This window comes from Triticum aestivum, chromosome 4B (assembly GCF_018294505.1).
Source record: "Triticum aestivum cultivar Chinese Spring chromosome 4B, IWGSC CS RefSeq v2.1, whole genome shotgun sequence".
In the NCBI taxonomy this organism is placed as follows: Eukaryota; Viridiplantae; Streptophyta; class Magnoliopsida; order Poales; family Poaceae; genus Triticum; species Triticum aestivum.
In genome coordinates this window covers 4279216-4286901 of record NC_057804.1, presented here as the reverse complement: position 1 = coordinate 4286901, position 7686 = coordinate 4279216, and positions in this window count along the sequence as shown.

Below are 7686 nucleotides of genomic sequence, written 5' to 3'. Positions count from 1 at the left end.
GCGAGCCGCAGCAACCGAGCGCCCCCGACGCGGATCTCGTCGCCGGCGCCCTTCCGGTGACCAAGTGGTCACGGGGCCGAGCCCCTTGTGCTCAGCGCGTCGCGCAGCCCCCCTGGCCTTCCCGTTAGCCCCGTAGCCGTTCCCGAACCTCGCCCGAAGCACCTCGCCGCCGGCGAGCTCGTAGCGCTCGCCTCCGTCGTTCCCAACCCCTCTGGCCACCCCCGCTCGACGCGCGACGCCGAGCCGCGTCGAACGCGCCCGACCACGGCCCAGCAGACCCCCCTGGGCGCGAATCCCGCGTCCCTCCCGAACCGCGCCGCCGCGTTTGGCTCGCCGGAGGCAGCTCCCGCGCGTCTCCGGCCGGTGTCCGGCGTGGCATCCACATGGCACCGCCTGGGCCACTGACTGGTGGGCCCAGGGCCCCCCCCCGACCTGTTGACTCGGTCAGCTAGGCTGACTGGGCCGGCCAGGCCAATGACATGTGGGGCCTAGCCCCGAGAACGTTTTATAAAAAAAAAGGAATTAAAAAAAAATAAAATAAAAATAATATTTATTAAATAAATAAATAATAATTAAATTAATTAATTAATTAAGGAACTAATTAAGTTAATTAATCATAATTAGATTAAACTAATTAACTAATTAGTTTAATTAAACTGTAATTAGATTAACCTAAACCCTAATTAATTTAAATAGAGAATGACAGGTGGGTCCCACTGGACCCACATGTCAGGGTTGACTCAGTCAACCCCTGTTGACTGCTGACGTCAGCATGACATCATGCTGACGTCATTAATACATTTTTTCGAATTAATTAAATAAATAATTAAATTTCAGAAATTAATAAAATCTTTAGAAAATCATATCTTTTAATCCGTAACTCGGATTAAAATGTTTTCAACATGAAAGTTGCTCAGAACGACGAGACGATTCCGGATACGCAGTCCATTCGTCCGCCACACCCCTCTAACCTATCGAACCCGCAACTTTCCCCCTCCGGCTCCTCTGCCCGAAAACACGAAACACCGGGAATACTTTCCCGGATGTTTTCCCCCCTTCACCGGTATCACCTACTACCGCGTTAGGGCACACCGAACACCGCGTATTGCCTTGTTATATTTTGTGATGCTTTGTTTGCTCTGTATTCATTATTTCTTCCCCCTCTTCTCTCCGGTAGACTACGAGACCGACGCTGATGCCACCGAGTACGACTACGTCACCGACGACCCCTCCTTGTCCGAGCAACCAGGCAAGCCCCCCCCTTGATCACCAGATATCGCCTATTCTCCTCTATACTGCTTGCATTAGAGTAGTGTAGCATGTTACTGCTTTCGTTAATCCTATTCTGATGCATAGCCTGACATTGTCGCTACATCTGTTGATACCTTACCTGCAATCCTAAATGCTTAGTATAGGATGCTAGTTTATCATCATTGGCCCTACATTCTTGTCAGTCTGCCTTGCTATACTATCGGGCCGTGATCACTTGGGAGGTGATCACGGGCATATACTATATACTTTACACTGTTACATTACTGGTGATACTGCTTGGAGATGGGGGCTGAAGGGGCAGGTGGCTCCATCCAGGTAGTGGTGGGCCTGAGTTCCCGACGGCCCCCGACTGTTACTTTGTGGCGGAGCGGCAGGGCAGGTTGAGACCACCTAGGAGACAGGTGGGCCTGGCCCTGTTCGGCGTTCGCGGATACTTAACACGCTTAACGAGATCTTGGTATTTGATCTGAGTCTGGCTACGAGCCTATACGCACTAACCATCTACATGGGAGTAGTTATGGGTATCCCGACGTCGTGGTATCAGCCGAAGCACTTCAGACGTCAGCGACGGAGCGGCGCGCGCCGGGTTGGACTGCGTTAACGCAACTTCCTTTGTAATGGAGGTTGCTAGGTCTGCTCACCGGCCGCGTACGCAACGTGCAGGTGTGCTCAGGGCGATGGGCCCAGACCCCTGCGCGCTTAGGTTTAGACCGGCGTGCTGGCCTCTCTGTTTTGCCTAGGTGGGGCTGCGACGTGTTGATCTTCCGAGGCCGGGCATGACCCAGGAAAGTGTGTCCGGCCAAATGGGATCGAGCGTGTTGGGCTATGTGGTGCACCCCTGCAGGGAAGTTAATCTATTCGAATAGCCGTGATCTTCGGTAACAGGATGACTTGGAGTTGTACCTTGACCTTATGACAACTAGAACCGGATACTTAATAAAACACACCCTTCCAAGTTCCACAGACAACCCGGTGATCGCTTTTCTACAGGGGAACGAGGAGAGGATCGCCGGGTAGGATTATGCTATGCGATGCTACTTGGAGATGCTACTGGAGATGCTACTTGGAGATGCTATTTGGAGATGCTACTTGGAGGACTTCAATCTACTCTCTTCTACATGCTGCAAGACGGAGGCTGCCAGAAGCGTAGTCTTCGACAGGATTAGCTATCCCCCTCTTATTCTGGCCTTCTGCAGTTCAGTCCACTGATATGGCCTCCTTACACATATACCCATGCATATGTAGTGTAGTTCCTTGCTTGCGAGTACTTTGGATGAGTACTCACGGTTGCTTTCTCCCCCCCTTTTTTTCCCCCTTTCCTTTCTTTCTGGTTGTCGCAACCAGATGCTGGAGCCCTGGAGCCAGACGCCACCGTCGACGACGACTACTATCCCGGAGGTGCCTACTACTACGTGCTGCCCGCTGATGACGACCTGGAGTAGTTTAGGAGGATCCCAGGCAGGAGGCCTGCTCCTCTTTCGATCTGTATCCCAGTTTGTGCTAGCCATCTTATGGCACCCTGTTTAACTTATGTCTGTACTCAGATATTGTTGCTTCCGCTGACTCGTCTATGATCGAGCACTTGTATTCGAGCCCTCGAGGCCCCTGGCTTGTATTATGATGCTTGTATGACTTATTTTATTTGTAGAGTTGTGTTGCGATATCTTCCCGTGAGTCCCTGATCTTGATCGTACACATTTGCGTGCATGATTAGTGTACGATTAAATCGGGGGCGTCACAAGTTGTTATCAGAGCCGACTGCCTGTAGGAATCCCTCTTCCAACTCCTTGGCCGAAGTTGAGTCTAGACATTGCAAAACTTTTACTAACATGGTTGTGTGTCTTACGGGCACACGTCGCCATTGGGTGGTAGTAGGATCTTTTACTCCTCGACCTTTACTCTGGGACTCTGACATCTCTTCTATTCGGGTTAAATGAATTTTACTAAATTTAACATTAGGATCTCGTTATCATTTTCACCCGGAGAGCCCCTTATTATTGATGATCGTCTGCTGCACCAGAAGATTCCGAAGATACTCTACGATGTGCTCTCGAGACTATGTGCCTTCGCTTTTGCAATTCACTTCCATCGATAAATCCCTCTGGATAACTACTTACACCTATAGTTCATATTGTCATCCCCAGTTGCTTTTGTTATTACAAAATGTCCTGAAATACTCTTCGGTATTCCGAGAATTCTTTACGCTTACTGCCCTGCAGTTCCTTGCTGCATGAATACCCCTTCGAATAAATCCTCGCACTTGACGAGTATCCGCTCATCCCTAGTTGTTCATGTGTTTCACAAGAGTCTTTGAAATAATATTCGATCTTCCGAAAATCCTTTGGGGCCTTTGGCTCTTGAAATTCTTGCTTGCTTGCATTATGGATAATCCCATAAGTCTCGTAGTCATATTGACATTCCTTGTCATTACCATTTTGAGTCTGTTGACTCAATATGTTTGCGAATACACGCAATCATCATTGATCCTTATAAATTACTTTTCCGGCTGAGCTGCCATTCTTTTTACTGGAATTGGTTCTCGACCAACCCAATTGTCTTTGATTGTACCCTACGGCTATTCAACTTATCCACCCCTAATCAGAGCATTGCTTCTGATCCCTTGATTGGGAAATCATAATTTCTTTGCATTTGACGATTGAGTTAGTCAGTTGTTTCTATAATTTGCTTCCTCTAGTTGAGTACCGATGCTCACGTTAGATCCCTTGTGGACCACCAGATCCTATGTTGGATTTTATCTGACAATGCCCTTCATATTCGATAAACTTGTGAGCCTTTTTCTCGGATACATAATGCCTTTGGTAAATTGTATCGTCTGCTTCCTCAACCATGCTCTGCCTTCAAGCTTGAGTTAATTACTTCTAAAAGATTCTGGTATAGGATTCTAAGATGCCCTGATGGGTTGAACCTATGCCTTCTCTAAACCGTGTGAACCCGAAAGTTTTCACGAGTCATACTCTTCTGGTGCTTCACCAGATAAAATTTCAACACTGCAACTTCATCGAACGTGAGAAGTGAATGAAAGGTTATGCATTGGAGAAGTGGGAGTCGACCTTGAACTTGTGTTCATGCCCATGGACACGATGTAGATCTTATCATTAAAGCTTCTCTTAAATGAATTATTCCCTTGGTATAAGTTTTTCTTATATCAGGGATCTGGCCTTTTGCATCCGTGGTTCCGACCATGTTTGTTCTTCTTTGATTCCATTTCTCGGACAAGTTAAACAATTGTCTTCTATGGATCAATACCCCAGTCCAACCTTTACTTTGATCTTCTGTCGAGTATTACCCCCCTGGTATCTCGAGATTATCATGGAACTGCATAACTTTTTATGAGTTCATCAAGTACTACCTTCCCACTGATTCCAATTTCTCACGGGCTCTGAGTTATTAAACACTCAAAGACACCGATAACTGAATCAAGTCCGCACTACGGTTCAACAACTCTTCAGTAAGCTTCTATAAGTACGAGTTTGTACCCGATCACGCCATTCCTAGCCTGTTTGGCTATATCATTGTCGTGACGATTCTAACGGTGCTACCTGGTCCTTATTCTCGGAGCACCAATTTTCGACGATGAACTAACCTTACGTCGATTTTCCTTGTCATACCCTTTCACCTTAAACAACAAGCTTGAGTTCGAGTTTGTGTCGTAACTGTGGTTCCAATAACCTCTTGCTTCATCATTCCTTTGACTTGATGTCGTCGCTGATTGACTACATCTGTATGAAATCCCTCGACAATTGTGTCGTGATCATCATCAACCTTATGAGCTCTTCCAGGAATTCAATTGAATTCACGATGGGTAATACCATCCTTGCCCCTCGATGATTCCTGTTCTCATCGACCACTTTATTGCCTTTCGTTCAACACAACTTGTTCGTGTTTTGTGTAAACCTTGAGATCACTGCTACCCAGCAGTTGATCTTCCTTACCTCGGAAGTATTACCATCTCTTTTTGTCAAGAATGTGGTGAGAATTTCACCACCTTTTAATAATTCTTGATATCATAATACTTCTTGCCATCTTCGTTCATTCCTTGGTCCCCGTATTGTTTTCAACCGGAATACCGACAATGGAGCTATGACGTGTGAATTCAAAACTTCTAACAACCCTATTGCTTTGAAGTGAATGGGCGATAGTTCATTCTAAGTCCTTCGCTAATTGAATCACCATTCTAACATTGGTCGTGCAACCCAACCCGTACTTCGGGCGCACCCTTCAACCAGTGTTTAATTGTGTATGTTTTCCTCGAGCATACTTCCTTATATCATTTGATCTGACCAATGATTTCCCCTTGTTCACTTAATTGTGGAAATCCATCTTTTGGGAATCTCGGTGAATTGCCGTTGAAGTTCACCAGACACCTCCTTGCCCTCTCCTTGGGTTAATGATGGACTCTTGATAACGGAAAACACTTCATAGTTCATTTCCCCGAGAATCTTACAATGTCATCTCGTCAATTTGCGTTGCACCTTTTCTTCTCAGGTATCCTAAGCCTGAGGTATCCTGACACCAATCGGATCTGAATCTCGGTCAGATATGATGGTCGGGACACCTTTCCAAGAGTTATGATGTTGATCTTTTGATGACCCGCTAACATGATGTCATGCCTAGCACCCCCCCCCCCGGCTGGAGGACCTATCATTATAGATTCCTTTTCAGCAAGGTTATCCATTCATCCATGAGGAAATTGTAAGACTTATTCTACAAGTTATTCCTGATGGATCCTTCGTGTTTCCAAAGTCTGATCTTCACCTGAAGACCGTGTCAATGCTATCTCGAAGCATGTCAATGGTACTCTGATTTTCAACAAGAGCATTTGAAGCCCAATGCTAAATGTTTCTTGCTCAATTATCCGAACACCGTTGTATGGATAATGGCATGGAATTCTCTTCCCCTTTCTAAAGGGGTTTGCTACGTTATATCCCGTCATGGATATCATGCTCCGCTTGTCCTTGGAAAGGATATACCCTTGAAATATGTGGTTAAACATAATTTCCTTTCCACTGTTCTGTTTAATCTGATGATCATATTTTCCTTCCATTGTTTGTTTTAACCTTTCTTGTGATTTATATGATTTAAGCAATAATAAGTCACTGCTTTAGTAAGCACCTCGGTGTACAATTCTGTCAGCAAGACCCTGTTAGTATTATTGATGACATTCCGGTATCCACCGATGGACGAGAACCTTGCCTAATGGTCCGCCTCGTTCAACGAGCAGGAAAATGGTTCTCTTCGTCCCTCGCCCTTGGTACCAACGTTGTTGCCGACATAACTGACTTGATACTCTCTGACATGCCTTGCTCTCATGACCGTGAAAGATGTCACTGCTCCTATTACAAAAAAAAACCACATGGTGGGCCCATAACCCACAGTTCCACAGGATCGAAACCTGACTCTCCTATACACCCTGTTGCCAAAGTTATTCATATAGCTTGACTTCGTATGTAGTTTGCGAGCCACCTTCCTAGTGATCAATTCTGGTATCGGACACAATACTTATTCCTGTTGCTCTGAACCCCATTCACACTCTGTTTCAGGCAATGAACGATTGCCTATCCGCTTGAAACTTCTTTTTGCACCGTCTTACTTTGCTCTCGATGTGTTTCATTTGTTCAACTCGAGAGATACTCATATGTTCATACTTGGGAAACCCCCAGAAGATTTTCCCTTGTAACATCCTATCGTTGTAGAGCTGCCCCTTACCTATTCGTAAGTACGATGGAGATCCCGAAGAAAGGATGACAAATTGATCATGGTGACTTGAAGCAGTGAAATGAAGACATCAACGAAAGGGATCAACCTCTTCGAAAGGGAAGCCCAGACCGAGGAGACTCGTTAGGTTTTTCGCTACCAACACCTTCGCCCCTTACTCCACCGCTTAAATCTCGGGACGAGATTTCTTGTAGTGGAGGAGAATTGTGACGCCCGGATAATTAAGCTACAGTGACCCTCTGCTAATGATGCCACGTCACCTCGTTATAGTTGCTAATCTCGAGTTAGTTCAAAAACGATTCAAATTAAAATTTAAAATATAGGCAAACAATAAAAGTTTTCAAATTTTAAAACTAAAATGTTCGAAGGGTACCAAATATTGCATAGATAATTGTGATGGGAAAACCGCACATTTATAAAATGTTTAAATACTATGAGATAAATAAAACAGTAGCAAAGAGATTAATTAAATATGTTTTATAATTAATAAAATGTCAAACTAAGTTATTTGGGGTCTAGATTTATTTTTGTGACTATGGACTAAGTTGAAATACTAAGTGTATATTTTACTAAATTAAAATGCAACTAAAATAAAGAAAGAAAGAAATAATAAAGCAAAACAGAAAAAAAATAAAATAAAAAGGAAAAGAGCAACCCCCCCCACTGGGCCTCGGCCCA